Raw genomic sequence first — 19,270 nt, forward strand, 5'->3', positions numbered from 1 at the left:
TTTAAAGACATGAATTTGTTTCCTAGAGCAAAATATATTAGATATTTACAATTAGTATGCCATATACATGTGACAGTTATGCTTATAATCCAATTTGAAAGTTGCTGAACCTGTCACCTGTATTATTTCATGGCTTTCTATATATGTTATTTTTTCTTTTAGAAGTATATTAAATTTAGAAATTATTTAGAAGTTTCTTTTTTGATGTATATTAATATAATTCATACCAAAATGCACAAAATATTTAATAAATTAATTTTGGGAGTGTTTTTGGGAGCTAAAATATAGTTTAACATATATTAAAGGGGAAAGCCTTTAGTAGACAGTTTTGTGAGCAGTCACTTTGTGAATGGTCAGCTCAATGCATAGTAAGTCTTAGTTCATTTATCTTGGATCTACTGATTTAAGGAAAAAAGAGTATGTGGGGCGGGGAGGGAGGAATCAATTGGACTGTGTCAAATCTGAGAAATGCTTACTTACCCGTTGTAACTGGTACTACCCTCACCCTCCTGAAGTTTTAACTAGCAGTGTCTGTATTAATTGTTTCATGTGGACCATAGTCCTCTTGCTCTGTGTGAGATACACTTTATTAAGCTCTGGTTTAATGGCTATGTGTTGGAAGTGCTGGATTAGGCCCTGGTGTACCTGGCGGTGTGATGGAAGAGGATCGTGTTTGAAAACCCAGATCCAATTTCCTGGTTCAGGTGTTGTTGGGCATAAGATAATAACAATTCTCAACAGGAACAGAAACTTAACTTCTGGAACGTAGATGATTAATGTTGTAGCTCCCCGGGCAATTTTAATCCAGCCTGAATTGACTCAGTTGCTGCCAAAACCTGTGCTCTTTTACTCCTCTGCACTTTCCCATGTAGCCTCTTGCTAGCATGGGCATTCTGGTGGCCATTCAGCAAACTTGACTGGAAATTGCTTTTTGTGAAAGCTAACCTTCCAAAGCAGACATTTCAGGTTCCGGTTGAGTTGTCTCTCTTGATCGGGTTCACCGTGTCACCAGCTGGCTGTTGGTGACAGCACGTGAAAGGGCTGAGAGAGTGGGAAAAGCCAAGACTCCTGTCCTCTGCAGCTGCACCTTCTTCCAGACTAACACGTGCATGGCGTTACCTGCTGACAGTTTAACTCTGAAGGGCAAAAGCAGGATTTTGTGTGTCGCTTGGATGTATGTGTTCAAGGGCTTTTTTAAGCAAGTGCATCCTTTTGGGCAGTCAGGCCTTAGTATGTGGTGGGTTAGTTTTGGTTTTTTGTTTTGTCTGCTGGTGGGGTTTTTTTGGTTGTTCGTTGGTTTTTAAAGATGATCCCTTTCCAATAGTGAGTAATTGGAGGATGAGCTGAAATCTTGTTGAAGTGCCGTAGCACAAAATGGAGTGTGATTCCATAGTGGTGACAATTAACTCGTGTGTATGGTACTGGGCTGGGGGCTGGCTGCCTTGGGGGGTCCCTGAGGGGGCCGAGTGTGCCCAACGAGAGACCCTCTGAACCTCAACTTGCCTACCTTGGTTATGTCTCTCTGAAATGGCATAATTCTTGTTTCACAAAAGGGCAATAAGGAGGTGTCCTGGTTTCAGCTGGGATAGTTAATATTCTTCCTGGTAGCTGGTACAGTGCTGTGTTTTGGATTTAGTGTGAGAATAACTTTGATAACACACTGATGTTTTCGGTGTTGCTAAGTAGCGCTTATCCTAAGTTAAGGATTTTTCAGTTTCCCATGCTCTGCCAGCGCGCAGGTGCACAAGAAGCTGGGAGGGAGCATGGCCAGGACAGGTGACCTGAACTAGCTGAAGGGATATTCCATACCATAGACCATCATGCTCGTTATATAAACTGGGGGGAGCTGGCCGGGAGGGGTGGATTGCTGCTTGGGCATCGGTCAGCGGGTGGTGAGCAATTGCATTGTGCATCACTTGTCTTTTCTTGGGTTTTATTTCTCTCTTGTTTTTTGTTATATTCCTTTTCATTATCATTATCATATTTTATTTTACTTTAGTTATTATTAAATCATTCTGATCTCGACCCATGAGTTTTACTTCTTTTTTTCAATTGTCCTCCCCATCCCACTGGGAGGGGGTGGGGAGAGAGCAGGCGGCTGCATGGGGCTTAGTTGCCGGCTGAGGTTAAACCACGACGGGAGGAACGCTTGAAGACTCCAGTAAGGAAGTTAAACATAGAATATGGATCAGTCCTGGCCTGTAACCCATGCAAATCCAGGATGCTAGTATAGCTTCTGTTTTTCTGTGGTTAGTGTGGTAAAGTTTATGCAATTCTGACTGTGACCTGGTTAATAAGTTTACCAAAATTTCACTTTGTCTTCAAAAGAAAAAGGATGTTTAATCAAAATTGCAAAATGAAGACAACCAGAAATTCACAAGTGCTTCATTCTCAAACCCATAAGTCACTGGGGACTGTTTACTCCATGCATGTTGTTGAGACTTTCTCTGAATTAAAGTAATGCTTAAATATGACAGAGGTTGAGTGAAGATTGTATTTTGGGTATTTAGACCCACATAGGTGTAAGAAGGCAGCTTTGCAGGTGTGAGTTCAGGATCAGTATTTTCCAAGTATTTTTTTAATAGAATTATTTGAATGCATTACATGTTCGGTACTTTGATTGCTAAAAGGCATTGTCAAATGTTTTTATTAAGGCACCAGCCTCTTTAACCCATGAAAGTTGGTTGATAAACATCCTCTATTACTATAAACATTGTTTTGACCATCTGCCAACTAAGGCCTGAAAGGAAGGAGGAGGAAGGTGGAATGTTTTACTTGAGAGCTTGTTGTAAGGCAGATATCCCATTATGTATGTATTTTACTGAGAAACAGATGGTTTGTGAAATGAACCTAACAAAAATACAGCAGCCAAAAAAAAATCCCTTTGTGAGTCCTTCAGTGTGGTATTTGTGCTGTGAATATAAGCATGATTAGGACAATATTAACAACTGTAGTTAAAGGTAAATTGTTTGAAAGCCTTAGGTTGTATTCCTCAAATACAAGGACATATTTATAAGCTTTTTGAAGTCCACAAAAATTTCTGAAAAAAGAAAGTAGGCTTTAGCCAGTAATTTCTTTAAGTAAAGGGTTTGGCATCTTGCTGTTCTCCCGTTTCTTCCTTTTTCCTTGCAGATCTAGGCACAATTGTTGGCAAATTAGTGAATGTGAATCAGAATTTGCATTGGTGGAAAAGTGTAAATAGAGCACACATATGCTGGTAGACAATTTCTAAGAGGAGAGTTCCTATAATATTTTCTCAATAGCTAGATTTATTTTGTGTTACCGTACAGCCAAATTAGTCTTCCATTACACTAAGCACGTTTTTTCTTGGTGTGAACTGGCTTGAAATAGAGTTTGCCTTGGTTTTGCTTAGAGGGTAAGGTCACCTCAGGGCCTCACAGGTGTCTCTGGTGCTTTGTCTCCCTGCCTGCTGCAGGGAGGAAGGGTTTCAGGACTTGTGTTGAGTGCTGACATCACTCACCTGAAGGGTTTTTTGTTGTTAAGTTACCTTTATTTTGAAGGGGTATTTTGTTTTAGTTACATTCATGTTCTTTGTTTAACTCTGTTGTTCGTAATTACAGCTATTTCTTTTTCCTGAAATGGTCCTTTCAGGTAGGCTCTAATAGTTTTTCTCTAATTACCACGCACAGTTAGTTAAGATTTGATTTGCAACATACTAAGATTTACTTTCTGTAACTTTTATAACACAAGACTAAGTGACACGCTTGAGTGAGAAGAGCAGCAAAGCACTGAATCTATGAGCACATGCTGTTCTGGTGGCATGGTTTGGTGAAGGTGGTTTTCTTTTGGAGCCTTGTGCAGGGTTGATATTCTTGTCCTCTCCTCAGCAAAACCATGTTTGCAGCCTGCTGCCTGGTGCAGGGATCACAAGGAACATTCTTTTGGGTAAAAGCAAACACTTCTCTCTGGAGAAGTGTGCTCAAGTAACAGGTGGGTTTTCAGGTGAGTTTGGTGATAGGAGTGTTTTTCATGTGTTGAGTCTAGATAGGAGGAAAGGAACCCTTACTTGTGCTTCACTGATACCAAAATATTTCAGAAAGCCAGGGAGGTGTAAGGAATACTTATGATCAAGGTATTTTTGTGTTTGAAAGCAACCTGAGTCTGTAAATCGAGACCCTATTGCATTGTAAGGAAAGAATCTCTTCTCCTCTGGAGTAAACTTTGTGTTGTTATTGACAGCTTTTCTAGGGTATCTTACCAGCTATTGGGTATGCAGTGTGCAACCGATCTATCTGGAGATAATGTTTGTAAAATTCTTAGAAATGTATTAAAGACCTGTGCGTTTTAGAGTGCTGTATAAACGTGGTGACTGCAATCTTGTGCAGAGTATGGGTTTGCGTGGTGTGTTCCCTGTGCAGCAGAGTGCTGTTTTCTTAACACTGCAGCTTTATATGGCTGTGGTGGTTGAGACCCTGGTGATGGAGAAGTCCTTTTAGGTCATTATCTTACAAAGTATGTGGTACCCTCTGAAATAGCATAAAAATGTCTTTAGATTTGGAAACATTCCCTTGTCAAGAAAAGACCTTTCTGTTTACCAAATCAAAACTACAACTGATAATTATTCTGTACCCAAACACTGAAGTCATATGTGGGATGGTGGATCTCTTTATCCTGGATTTCAAATACCTTTTGGTATAGCATGCCAGTAATGCTGTGTTCTCCAAGTATTTGAAACTGGGCAGCAAATTGTTCTTGTATTTAATTGCTAGATAATCATTTGTGACCTTTCTTAAAAACTAGTTCAGCAGAGCAATTTTACATATGAATTATGAGATTGCTTGCCACAGGTCAGGAGGAGATCCATTAACAGAGTGCACTAGTCTAGGCTTATTTGATTTGTCTCCCATCTATGGGACATCAGGACTGTGGAATCTCATCTTCAGTTCCCCTTACATCAGTCATGCTAAAAAAGGAAACTGCCATGTGTGGTAAGTAGATCTGCTGTGTTTTTTTCAAATGCTTCTGCTGAATCTCTTGGAGTAAGAGTTAAACTACATCTGAACCTAATTTTGGAGTGTATTGACAGATTTTAAGCTTGCTTGTACCTGATAAAATTAGTATTTTAGCTACAGTTCAGGTGTGTTTTTTCTCAAAGCAATAAATAGTTGCCTGGGGTAACTAGTAAAGCCAGCGGGATGAGATTTTTTTCATTCGGCTGTCTCAGAGCTCAGCCCTCTATCTTGGCAATTGCTGTTGTAGCAGTATTGGACAGGATCTGCATTTTCCTAGCAAAAGTGAGACTTTTTCTCTTTAGAAGCTCAGGGTGTGGAGATGTGGCCTCGCCAGCCTGCCACAAGCCCATGCAGCCCCTGGATCTTGCTTTTGTCCTCCCCCTGCTCCAACTCGGCTGCTGCTTCCTATCTCCTCCACTTACAGATGTGTACAGCTGCAGGGTGGGCTAAAGCGAGAGATGAATCCTGCTGAAAGTCAACACTTCCAAAGAAAGGGGGTAAGAGAGCTCTTCCCCACCAGCAGCGCGTACATGCTTTATAATGGGTTTGACTGGCCCTGTATGGCCTTAGTAGGATGTTTCTGAAATCAGCTGCTACTTATAGTATGTCTGGTTTTTTTATAAGCAGGATTTGTTAAAGTTGTGCTGGTGCCCCATGTTCCTGCCCTAGATTGTTTGAATTCCATGTGATGCGTTACTAACGTTTTCTTTCCTGTGCTTTTCCTAATCCCATCAGAAGCTAACCATCGCGCATTTGTAGTAATGACACTGTCATATTATTAGGATTGGATAAAAATAATTTAAGACCTGCCTTAGGCTCTTTGTAGACGCTGTCAGAGGCATCATATAATAATGCTATAGATTTTCAAAATGGGTCTCCAAATGTATGGGGAAAAAAATCTGCTGTTAGGTAATTCCAATGGCCACAATACAGCTGAGACAGTCTTTTCTGTGAAATATTTTCCTATTTGGGAAACAATTTGAAGCTTTGTCCTTGTGTTCTCAAGACAGTGCTTTTTAAAGCTAATCTTGAAACTGAAAAATTTTTAAAAAAGCTTACTGGGTTTCACTGCAGGCATGCAAGCAAGCTTTTTTAGATAGAAATAATGTAGACAGTCTCTCAGAATGATTACTTGTCACCGGGTTTGTTTGCTCTTATTTAATGTAAGAATAACTTTTTTGTTGTTGTTAAAGACTTGTTCCTATATCTATGTATTCAAAGGAATGACCTGTCATGTGGAGTCCATAGCTTCTACTTAATGGCGCTGATTTCTAGCTCTTCTGTTACTATAGCTCACTGAGCTGTGCAACATTTCAGTTGTCTGATATGAATGGACAAATATTTTTATGCAAAACTAAAGAACAAGGTGTTAATTTTTTCCTTCAAGATTTATAGTTACTTTTTATTTTTACAGTCAACGGGTGGAATGTAAACCTTTGCTGGCATGTTTATTTGAATGAATCAGTGGAACAGGCTTTTTTCAAGGCTTTTATTTAGAAGAGTAGTCATGTTCTGCCCTAAAGATATAGGGAAGCAGGTGAATTGATTTGTTTCTGTGTATTCTTGACTGTGAAGGACAATGAGTCCAATGGACTAGAGCAGAAGATGCTATTTGGATTGTGAAAGTGCTTAAAAAGAAATGGTCATTTGCAATGTGTACGAGTTTTGTGCTTCTGTTACTAATTCTCCTTTTACATTCGAACTTTTTAGCCTGGCATAAGATTAGAGAATTTTTTCCTCTTTAATGGAAATCTCTGGCATACAGAGTGTATTGGATTAAGAAACAGATGTGGATAGTGGGTGCTTCTGGGCGGTGGGCGAGTCAGGTGCTTCTGCTGTGACTATGGCTGAGCTGAGCTGCCGAAAACACTGTGGCTGCCTTCTGGGGGGTGCTGCTGCTGGCAGAGCTGGAGTGCCTCCTCCACCGTGGTTCTGTGGCTTGGGGGAAAAAACCCCAACATTATTTACTGGCCTCTCTAATTGCCAATGTTATGCCCCTCCTCCTTTTTTAGTTTTATGTTCTTTAACATCTGTAGCTTCTGCAACCTCTGTAATTGCTGTTTGATTACATTGGCCTGGTGCTGCAGGTTTGCAGTTACTAACATTTGTGAACTTTTCCTTAAAGAGTATCTTTCTGTAAAGTGAAAGTAAACTCAGTTTTCTGCATCTAAATAAACAAAAAAAAACCAACAAAAGCTATGTTATCACCTCTTATGCTATGGCATTATATTAAGTTACTTTTTTCTGTTCTTGTACTTCCAGGTTGTGTTGTTTTCCCCAGCACTAATGAATACATACTGAAGTGCAGAATCTCACTTTGTGGCAATGTGGAAATGTTTTATGTACTTCATTAAGAATGGATAACCTTGCTGTTTTGTTTCTTCATAATCTAATTTCCCGTATTAACAATTTTCTTATTTTACTTTCTTTCCTAGAATTGCAGTTTCTTTAGAAACAATGGTGTCTAGTTTTTTGGTACTCCTATTAAAATCATGAGTTGTTCAAAAGTGTGTTTTTCTCTGTATCCAAGGGTGTTCATTACAAAGTGTTTTAACTGCAGCATATGTAGATAAACAAATATGCGATTTTAGCCCCTTCCCACTGCCAAAAATAATAGCAAAAAACGTCCCTGACTTCGTTATAGCTCCATCTCCTAATATGGGTTCAATCTTATATCTTGTAATTACTCATTTACCTTCAGACCATGGTACTTTTAAAGGTGTCAGAGTCTGTGTCAGCATGGTATGTATCGTACAATATGACGTCCCTCAATGCTTTGACAAAGACCATTTTTCTTAAGACTCTTTACTCTCTATCAAACATACTCCAGATATAAATTCAAAAATACCCAAAGTAGTCTACCTGAAGTAGCCTAATTTCTCAGTGTTTCTTGTACTAAAAAAAGCAGGAAAAGTATGTATTTGTGAATTCATACTTCTGTATATTTACTGATAAATAAGAGAATCCTATGTTGAGAGCCAGACATTCAAAATGACTTAATTTTTAACGAAAGAAGAAAAGGTGTGGACCAGATTCTCAGCTATACCTGGTCAGCCTGGGTGCAAATGGTTCTGTAATAGTGAGACCACCTTAAAAATAGTGTTTGAATAATTATGTAGCACGCTGGTGTGGACTGGGTAACTTTTCTGGCCTTGAGTTGAACAGTTGAAGCTGGGAATAGATTTTCATGAATCCTTAATAGTTAGCTATATTAATAGTCTTTCGATTCATGAAGTACTTTGGTTTGGGTTTATTAAAAGTAATATATTCAGAGTGTTCTGCAGCTCTCTTCCCTTTCTTCTGACGGATAAATGAGCACTGAGTTCTCAAAATGTTACATCTCATTTTATTAGTGAAACTGCAGCAACTTTGGAATGGACAAGAATCAAGGCAGATTCCAAAACTTGTCTGTTCAGATAAAAATCTGGTGCTGAAGACTGCTGCTGTTCATGGCTGGGCATGTAGTTTGAGAGAAATTATATTAGCATTGAATTTTCTTTATTGTGTGTAATTTTGCTAATATTCTTGGAAACGCAAAAGTAGCGGGTTCTGCTGCAACTCAAATACTTTCTCATTTGAAAATGAATATAAAATCTAATTTGTTTTTCGTTCACCCTCTCTCCTCAGAGATCTATCAAATTACCCTCTGTTTTAGATTCAAGTTCTTCATGGAAATTAATCGTTCTGACCCCTGTGAAGTAAATATTACTTTCATTAATGGGAAAATTGCAGAACAGACAAGTGAAATTGCTTGCTTGAATTATGCAGAGCTCTTAGACATGTGGTCAAATTGCTAGACTGTGCCTGCTTTCAATAAATTCTTTACAAAATTTTTTTAATGTAAGCTGTAGTAATATTGATGCCATCTAAGCAGACAGAAAAATGCTTTTCTTGTTTCGTGAAGAGTTCTGTGACCAAAAGGATAACTGTGAAATAACTGCTTATAGAACAGTATATCTTGAAATGTGGATAAATGAGCTATCTACTGAGAAGAGTACAAAATAGTTTGTAATTTTCCTAGGGAAACAGGCAAAGAACCCTTTTAAATTTTAACTTAACCTGGCAAAGAGCATGAGCAGAGATACCCCCACTCTAATGGAAATTACCAGGTCTGCCAAGGGAGTCAAATGGGGATGGAGATGGAAGGTGCTTGTGTTTTATGGAATTAACAGATTATTGGTTCCCATGAAATGCAAGTGTCAAAGAGGCTTCTCCACCGAAAGTGGATACCTTGGGTGCGGCAGGAGAGAATATCTTGAATTACTTTTGTCTCTTTCAGTAGGGTGGAAATAATGAGTTCTGCTTTATTTCAAAGGCAGTGTAGATGAATGTTTTCTTTTCCTTGAAGAAAGGTTTGTAACATAGGAAAGCAGAAGTTTGATTACATATGCAGTAAACTTTCTAGCTAAAGAATTGTCTTTTTATTATAGTTGAATTTTGAATTAGGGATAGAAGAAGATACGATTTATGAAGTGTGAAACTTGTTAGAGATTACTAAGATTTTCAGTTTGACGCAGTTTCAAAGCTTTCGAAGACTGTATAAATTCTGCTCAACAGAGTGCAATTTTTTATATTCTGTTGGATGTTTTGAAAGTATAGTGATGAAGTTAATGCCTCTCTTAATGAATTTTATGGGCAGAAGACATCTCTACAACATTTATTGTGAAGCTTCCTTCTGTAGCAGATGTATGGTGTATATTTCTGGTGTGCTGTGAAGGGGGCTGGAGGCTTACAGAAGTGGTGCTCACAGCACGTATGTGGTTAACGGAAATCTACGTTTGGATATTCCTGGCTTCAACACTTTTTGAGGTAAAGGGTAAAGTAGTGGAGTTTCTGCAATATGCTGGTTTACTGTGAAAGATTGGGGAAATGTGATTTCATGTTTTGTACTAACTAACATCTGTCAACAAACATGTCAATGGAAACCCATGGTTGCTTGGTGTGCAGGGATGCTGTTCAGTAACAGCGCTTCATGGCTTGTAGTTTGTTCACTATAAGGCAGTTCTCTGCCTTGTTTTGGGTGTCTAATTTGTCTAGCTAATGTATTGTTGGTTACATTATGTGTATTATCAGTTCATCAAAGTGCTGATGAAAGCCTTCATATAAAAAGAAGTTGTTATGGTCCTTCGCCATGGGTGGTAGAAGTTGGAAGACTAATGTTTCTGACTGCCACTTGGCTACTGGATGACCTAGAGCAATGCCTTTTCTTTCTCTTACCTTGATTTCCCTTTCTTTGTATTTCGTTTAATGATACTTTATCTGCAAAGCACTTTGAACCCTTATCAGTGGAAAGCTTCCTAATGGTGGCAGATTCTATGCATCTTCCTCTGTTTTCACTGACAAACAGCTTTAAAATTCCAAATACAGAAGTCATTTGAGATGCCAGCTCAGTCTTTCATTTCTTTGAACAGCAGTCACATGGATTGAAAATATATGGCGGGTGGGGAATGGAAAAATAGTGAGCTTTCAAATTATGAATTTGCAAATTCTTTGCTGAATGTGCCCTTTATCCTTTCTCCTCCAGTTTTTTCAGCCACAGACAGATTATTAGTTCTTTGATTGGCAGCATTAACTCCTTCTACAGTGGAAACCCCTGTCCTTCTCTTATAGCTTAGCTGTGACAGAAAGCTAGGCTGAAAAACAAGCAATAGGACAACTTTTCTGAAGAGAAAACTTTTGAAGAGGAAATACTGGACAGCAAAAAGGGTGGGTCACTACTTCATGTGAAGGGGGAGAAAAGTGGACTGTTTGCATTTGTTGTTGGTTTTCTGCATTTCAAACTTAAGTATTTGCATTCCTTACTTTAAAGTGCTTACTGTTGTCAGCAGTAACTCCAAAGTTCACATTTTCATGGTTGTGCTCTGTAGATGCCTTGATGTTTTACTTCGGTTAGTTCAGGACTGGACAAAAGCATTAGTTCATAGATGAGAAGCTCTTTCAACTTAGCAGTATCTTCTTGGTATAGGTATTTTACTTGTAGGATGTGCAATTATATTAAGGGTAAACATAAAACCATTTATATGTTATTACAGTCATACACTGTGTGGCTAGAAAAACTGCCTCAGTGTGAAAGTGTGCGATCCATGGTGGTTGTGAGTAACCAGGAAAAGTTACGGCTTACTGTACTAACATCATGTCGTGAACATCAGAAGAAGCCTTTTCAGGTTAAATGAATTTAAATGAAACTTTTTTCCGTTACCCCTTTTGAGAAAAATGTGAAGAATTACAGTAATTGACTCCTGTTGACAGGGCAGCAAAGTAGTTAATGAATTAAATGCAATGTTTCTAATTTTGATTGATACTGTATAATTATGATGTCAAAGGTATTTGAATTTGTATCAGGCTGTAAATCTGCATCAGACTTCTAGTTTACCCTTGCTGAGAGGAAAATACCAACACACAGAACGAGAAAACCTAGACAACCCCCCAACCTGAGCCGAATCTCCCTTCACTTGAAAATTGAAATACAATTCAATTTCAAATCTCTCTTTCTATACCGCTATTTAACAAAAAGCTATGAGAAGGTAAAAAAGTTTCACTAGTTCAGCTTTCTTCCTTGTTAGTAGCATATCTCTGAGAAATTCCTGAAGGTCTTCATTTCTGAAAAGCAAAGATAAATACTTTCTCTGAATTTTGATGGCAGCAGCAGCAGAGAATCCCTTGACAGCCCTCCATGCTCTTCTAGGGTTTTTTCTTTCCTAATAGCCTTAGTCTGACTGGAGATCTTTAGAGCCTGAAGGTAAAAGGCAGCCTTCCAAACTACTTGAGCTGTTCTGTTCTCACTAAGAAGAAATAAAACTTCATTTTACCTAAAAGTGAAATTTATGGAAGAATACAAGAGATCAGATCATTCTGGCAGTGACTCGTGAAGCAAATATTCTTTAGCTTGACAAGCTGAGCATGAAAGGATACACTTTATTAGGATGCAAATTCTATGTATGTGATTCATTTGTTGTGTAATATTTTCCTGCATTTTTTTGATTATTAGAATTATATGTGTATTACTATGTAGAGAGGCTTTATTAATGTGTCAGAAATAGTATTTCACTGTTCACCAGAGTGAAAGTCAAGATGGCTATAATTTCAAAGTTTAGTAGGAGTTTATATACCTTCTTTTATAATAAACAACTCCAATTTTCCTAGAATAAAGGACTTCAATTCTTACTTTTTATACAGCTTTTTTTTTTACTTGTTTCTGCATCACCTTGTTTTCTTTTTGCTGTGTTTTTTAACATTTCGCATTTGTTGTTTCAGATCCTCCTTTTTTCTGGAGGTTCTATTGCTGATGGGTTTTATACCTCTGTTTGATACTTCATCCCTACCTGCCTTTCTGACCCAAAAGAATTTGTGCCTCAGTGAGCTTCAGGAGCAGCTGTCTTGTGTTTTAAGAGTAATTTTTAGAGCTTAGCTGTGACTCTGAGTGTGCTGCTTTTGCTTGCCATGTAGGTTTGTGCAAGTCAGCTGGCTTGGTGCTTTTCAAAATCCTGCCTTACCTCTGTTTCTGATGTGTATGAGTAATAGCCATTAGTGTGTAACAATCATATAGTTGAAAAGATGTATAAAAATGGAGTTTACTTTGTAGTAATGTTATTTATCAGTTTCTGGTATTCAGCATCTTCAGTGACAGCATACGTTTGGCTGGTGATGAAACTTAGAGCCCTGCGAAAGCTTTGTTTGGAGGTGGCCTTTCCGGACTACTGCTCTAGGCTGTTCTCTGTTGTGGCAGTGTACTGTGGGTGCAGGAATTGAGTCATCTGCTAGGAACAGGGCTTTGAAAATACCAGCCCAAACACTGAAGGGAATTGGGTGCTGAAGTCCTATCTTCCTGTAACTGGGGTTTGCAAAATAACTTGCAGGCTGGTGTCCAAAGCCATGGGAGCAGCAGCATCTTTTCCATGCAATGCATCATCTCATGTTTGTTGAAGTTCATTGGTGAAGCTTGTCCTGGCTGTCTTCATTCCTCTGGTAGTAATTACAGGAACAATCAGCTAACGCATGTACGTCAAAAGCCTTTTGTTTTTATTATGAAGGGAAAGACAGACCTATTAAAAATATTTTCATTGGTTTATGATGGCACAAGAACACTTTATGTAGACTATTTAGAAATTACAATGGGTATAGGTGGTGCCTTCCTAAAGAAAACAGGATATTTCCAATGATGCGTGTTCCTTCTTTCTTTTGAAAATCTGGATTAGTTAATAAACCTGAAAGGCCTGCTCACTTTCCTTGGGGGATGAATGGACTGAAGGCTGTGTGGGCTAGGGAGGAAAATGGGTTTTTTAAGTGTCTATGAGAGAGAAACATCTGAACTTCTTGTGGCTATTTTTACAGCAGTTTCGAATACTGTTAGATTCTGCTGAGAATAAATGCTAGTTATTCTTAGTGATGCTGAAGAGCATTCTCTTTCCCTTTCTTTTTTTGAAAAGGCTTTGGCTACAATTTCAATACTTCCTAATGCTATTAATTATATAAGGCTTCTGAAGCCTTGGACTGCTGTTCTGCAGGTGACTTGCTGCTCTATGAAAACAGCTTTTGCAGGATGTGGCAGAGAAGTGGGGGAGGTGAAGCATTCCTTGGGTAGGTGGTGGATTCTGAAATCAAGGGGATGAATCTGCAAGGACTCCTCATCTTGCTTGTAGTACTGCATATTGACATCTGGAACGTAGCAAACAATCCTTTGAATTCTCTTTAAGTAACACATTTTAGTTCTTTCAAGGGTGATGTAAGAAAATAGCCTTTTTCAGTAAAACCAAGTTCTTTCTTCCCTCCCTCCTTATGTACGCCTACACCAATGTTTTTTCAGCTCTGCAAGTGTGTTTTTTCTCACTCTCTCTGCTGTGTAGGCGGCCTTCCCAATCACAATTGAGCTTCGCAGGCAATCTTTAAAAAAAAAAAAAAAAAAAAGAAAAAGTTGTCTTTACACAGCAGGTGTATAATTTAAGACCAAAGAAAATGGAGAGTTCTGGGTTAGAATTATGATGCATCTTAGTAATGCTTGAATAGGTGAAGAACTTCACCCTAAAGAAAACAAGGAATATTTTTCTTGATCAGAAGGCCACCACCTGCAGAAATTATTTATTTACCTTCTGTGCAAATGACTTGCCAAAATGTCAGTAGCAATCACAAGCAGATAGATTTTAAACCTTTTACTTGCTTCATTAGACTGAATTATAATTGAACTTTTCTACCCCAAAATTACAATGTGACTACTTGAAAGGGACAGATTCAGTTGGTTAGTAATATGAAAGTTAAAATGCAGTTCTTTCTGGAATGTTACCATATTTTATACATGAGTTCAGTTCTCTGTACCTTTTGGAAACTGCTTTTGCTGCACTTGATGACCATTTTTTTGTGTACTGCAGCTCTTTTGATAATGCTGCTCATTTTTCCAAGCTCTTAATTTCACACAGTATTTTGTAAATAAGCCTAAATTTCACTTGCAATAAAAAAACCAACTCTGAAAGCTATATTTTTAATTGCTTAAAGGAAGATAGCAGTATTTACTTTCTTGAGCTCAGTTGATGATGCTATTTGGCACTTAAAGAATTTTGGTTGATGCTGATGTTCTTGCCAACAGGTATTCAAGCTTAACACTGTCTAGAAGTACTATTGAAAGAGTAGCAAGGGGTGACTTGAAATTCTTTGTTTATCAACTTATCAAATTTCAGAGATAATTTTAATAAAATAAATAGCAATTGTACCATGATTTTATGTGCAGCTTATGCTGGTATTGCAGCTGAAAGCAGTTGTCCTTGTCTGGTTATCCTGTCCCATACGTTTTCTGCCTCATGTCAGGACAAGTTCTTACGTAGCCGTGCAGTGAACTGGATTGGGGAAAACCAGGTTGGAGAAATGATCTAGGTCTTTTCCTCCAGTCTCTTTATTTAGAGTCAGATTTTAATCCATCTCTTCGATATGATTCACCACGCGTCTCCTCTAACGCGTGAGCTTGGTAGGAGTGGAGGAGGACAAAAATTCATTGGTGGTATGTGCTCTACCTCCAGCTTGTGCCTCTGCGGAGTTCTCGGGACTGCAGCATAAATCTCCATGGTTACATCTGCTTGCCCAGTCTAATTTTAGAGGGCTCCTAACATCTACAGTTGCAAGCCTTTTGTAGCAACAGACAGAGGTCAGATGTTAAGGCTAATGCTGAAACAATACAGATTTTATTACAGGACCTGGTAAACAGGAAGGACCAGTTTCGAGACTTTTTTCCTCCCTACTCTTGGAGACTTAGAGGACTGCAGTTGGTGACTTAGATAAACTCATTCCTGCTCTTCCTTGTGTTTGACAGGCTCTGCGTTGAGTAGTGAGGAGAAAATTGGACCACAGTACTGCTAAATGTCCCCCTTCTTTCAGGTGTAACCAAATGTTTGTTTAATTGCCAAATGCCTGGCAGAATGTGTTCTGGAAGAAAATAACTTGGTTCAGAGAAAGGGTGATAAAAGAAAGGTTGGGATTGTTTTTGTGAGAAACTTCTTATGCAGGGTTTCTCAGATGAGTAAGTTTGCTGCAAAAACTTAATAGGTTCACGGTTTTATAAGTCTTCATGGTTGCTTCTGGCTTCTTACAAGCACAATTTCCACAATACCCTTTACCTTTTGAAAAAGATTTCACCTGTTTGTTTCCCATTCAAATTTTGTTCGTACCTGTGGTCTTTCTAGGTTTCACCTGTGGTGTTTCATCTGAAGCTGGTCATGACAGCCACCAGGAGTTTTTGCTAAAGCTGCATGTGCCTACCTTCTCAGGAGTTTGGATAGGTAAGAGTGCACGCTCCGCTTCCTCTACCATCCGACAGACAGTTCCCCTTTAGAGTAGCACTAGTTGCCACAAAAATCAGCGTTGGCTTTGTGACTGCGGATAGCACGTAGTGTTTCACACAATGCAAAAGGGGTGGTCTCCAGCAGTATGGTTTATCCGGGTAGGCTGGCTGCCGCCGAGTGCCAGACTGTATCTCAGTCTGTCGCTGAACGCATCTTCTATATGCGAGAGCTTTTTTCGGGAGGGAGATGCAAGGGGACTAGATGGCTACTCCCTCCCCCCTTTCTACTAGGTATTTGTAGAAGTCTTCGTAAAAGCGGGTTGGACTCTGTTCAGACTGTGACAGAATGCCTGGTTTTGTCACATTTTCTAAAACACAGTAGTTCTTGTAGGTGGTTTCTTTTAATCTACTTGTGAAACTAAACTTGTGTTGTAAGGAAGAAACGGATGATTATTCTGAATGTGCCTCATTCTTGAAAAGGACTGGCTTTTAGTACATGATCTATCCTTTCACAGAGAAATATAATATGCTTTTAGGGAGTTTGTGTAAAGATAGAAAGGATGCTGCAAGCGTGAGATGCTGCCGTTCTGCCCATGCAGCCTTGCCCTCTGTCTTCTCTCAAATGCAGGCCCTTTGCAGGTGTGTAATGACCTGGTTCAAGAAGGCATATCAAGAAGGTTGGAAAACTGTAGCGTGTGGTTTTGGGGGGTGAGGGGAGAAGGGATAGGGAGCAGTGGTGCTGGTTTTGCAAACATGGGCAGGGGTGGATTTATTTTCAGGTGGATTGGCTTCCTGAATTAACATGTTGCACAAGCTGTAGTGCTGCCTGAAGGGAGGTGACCAAAGTACTTGCTAGGGACCGGACCGCAGGGAGAACAGCATTAAGATCTGAACTTAGATCAGTTTAAACTGTTTTGCAGCCAGGCAGTAAAAACACAGCCCCCTCCACTGAACAGAGTTTAATGATCTGTTTATTAACAAATGTTGAAAGCTATAGGTGTAGGATATGCAAAGGAAGTCCAGTCTGGAAGTGACAAGCAGTGTAATAAACATTGCTGCTAAAGGAAAATACCTCCCTTGTAACATCAGTTCATCAGTCTGTGGGATGTCTACAGAAACAAATATGTTTCTTATTTGAGAGAATCTGCCCTGTAGTTGTTGCAGTTGTTTTGGACAATGTTGTTGTATTGAAAGTGTCAATTTAAATCTGTTCTTCCGAAATATTGTCAGCAAAGCTGCATTGTGTTGGCAGAGGACTGCTTAGCCTCTGAGGTTTGATTTATTGTAGCAACAAAACCTTTTCTTCAGAGGACATATATATTGGAAACAAACATGTTTGTTTGCGGATCTAGAGAAGCCCTTGGAAAAGGCTGGTTTAATTATTTTATCTTTCCCCTTGAGTCGTCTTACCTTTTCACTTGGCACCATCTTTAGTGTGGATTTTTACATGCAATCGTTATTGTGGTTTTCTTTGATATGTAGCTCTCAGAGTTAGAGACAGAGGAAAAAATGTTGTGTCCATCTCTTTCCCACCACACCATGCAAAAGTCTTTTGTTTCGGTTTTGCAGTTTGTGGTCCCAAGAGACACTTTTTGATCTTAAACACTGTGTAGTGGGGCATGGACAGTGAAAAAGGGCTGTCTTGAGTGATGAAGTAAAAGCAATCTCTTAGCTATTCATTTAACTTACTAGTAGAAAGTAAGTGAAGCAATTTTCCCCTTGCTATGTTTGGATTCCACAGTTTGGTTTTTTTTTGTCATATGCTTTCCATAAAGAATGTCCACATAATTAAAACTGATTTTGGCAGTGATGGTGTCACCATGTTATACGACTGAAATACTTAACAAAGGTGGTAAGTTCCTTTTTATTATAATCATGCAATTTTTGTTCACTAATGGAAATTGTTTCACAGTGGAATTTTTTAAATTGTTAAATTCCAGCTCGTAACAAATCTTTTTATACAAACTTATATTTAAAAGTTAATTTGTTTCCCTAGTAACATTTCTAACTGTTTAGGAACTCATAAGCTCGTGGTCCTATAGACCCCGTCTTGTTTACTGAAATTCATGAACAGATTTTACAGTTGGGAGTTAAACGTTTTAGTAAAGCATATCCCTGTTAACAGGTAGTTTTTTTAGAAATAGTAATGTGCTCCAATAAAGCTGATTTTTGCTTATGTTTCAAGTATGGACTCTAATTGGATGTGGAAGGATATTTAGGCACAAGACAGCAGCATGAACTTAGTTTTGTTAGATTCCCCAGATTCTTCTGTTAATATTGACAGAATAAAACTTGTAAAATTCTGCATACAACTTAGCCTCAGACTGCTTATTTCTCCTTGACCTGCCCTTAAGATAAAGTAGAGGACTGGGGGGAGGCAAGAGGAAGGGATGGTCACTGTGCCTAAGTGGCCGATGTTGACCTTAAGTTATGTTTTGTAAGATAGCATTTAAAACTGCTGGTTTTATCTGTACTATTGTTTGCCTTTTGACAGGTTGAAGCCCCGTGGCTTTGTTTATCACTGGTAATAAGGCCTGGTTGCCTGGGGTGGAGTTGGGGTGGAAAAGGTTTTGCCTGGGTGATCCTTGCTCTTTCACAGGGACATGTTTAAGAGCACATACATAGTGCCGTGCTCCCTGTAATGGGAGATGGCAGCTGTATGGGTACCCTGTCTCTGAATGGCCAGGAGGAGGTGTACAGCGTTGTGTTCCCTTCTTGCGTTTTGCAGATTTTCATCTTTCTGCAGAAATTTCCCAAAGGTTTAGTTGGTAATTTGTACAAAGGGTTTCTTTTATTAGGGTTGTGTAGGTCTGTACAGCTGTTCCCCTCAGGAGTCTGAAGAAAGTTAGGACACCCCCCCCGCAATTAGTGCTTATAGTCTTGGCCTCATTATAAAAACAAGGTGTTGCTTGAGGAGTGCATGTATGTATTTTGTAAGCATACATGTTCCTGTGCATGCATGCACGCACCTGAGAGACAAAGGGAATAGGAGTATTAGATGCTGTTGTTGCCAGCCAGCAATTAAGCACCACGCAGCCACTCGCTCCCCCCTACAGTGGGATGAGGGAGAGAATTGGGAGGGAAAAAAAAGGTAAAACTCGTGGGTTGAGATAATGACAGTTTAATAGGGCAGAAAAGGAAGGGAAAATAATAATAGAATATACAAAATAAGTGATGCCCAACACAGTTGCTCACCACCTGCTGACAGATGCCCAGCCAACCCCCGGGCCACAGTGCTCCCCAGCCAACTGCCCTGGCTTATATACTGGGCATGGTGTCATATGGTATAGAATACCCATTTGGCTCCTTTGGGTCAGCTGTCCTGGCTGCGTCCCCTCCCGGTTTCTTGTGCACTCCCAGCCTCCGCTGGCAGGGCAGTATGAAAAGCTGAAAACCTTGACTTAGTTGTTGCTAAGCAATGTTTATATTAAAATATCAGTGTGTTATCGACATTGTTCTCGTACTAAATTCAAAACACAGCACTATACCAGCTACTAAGAAGAAAATTAACTTTTTTTCCAGCTGTAACCAGGAC

General features: G+C 39.2%; 1 protein-coding gene across 9 annotated transcripts in view; it reads left to right on the forward strand.

Annotated features, from left to right (window-relative positions):
• The window catches only part of SIPA1L1 (signal induced proliferation associated 1 like 1), a 224,181-nt gene that overhangs the window by 58,153 nt on the left and 146,758 nt on the right, over positions 1 to 19,270 (forward strand). For 5 of the 9 annotated variants that reach the window (XM_075030550.1, XM_075030559.1, XM_075030551.1 and 2 more), the window contains one exon: positions 15,638 to 15,733. The exons of the other annotated variants lie outside the window; for them this stretch is intronic. The gene's annotated coding sequence lies outside the window, so the exon portion shown is untranslated. The remainder of the gene's footprint in view (positions 1 to 15,637; positions 15,734 to 19,270) is intronic. 9 annotated transcript variants of the gene reach the window in all.

This window comes from Buteo buteo, chromosome 6 (genome assembly GCF_964188355.1).
Source record: "Buteo buteo chromosome 6, bButBut1.hap1.1, whole genome shotgun sequence".
Lineage (NCBI taxonomy): Eukaryota > Metazoa > Chordata > Aves > Accipitriformes > Accipitridae > Buteo > Buteo buteo.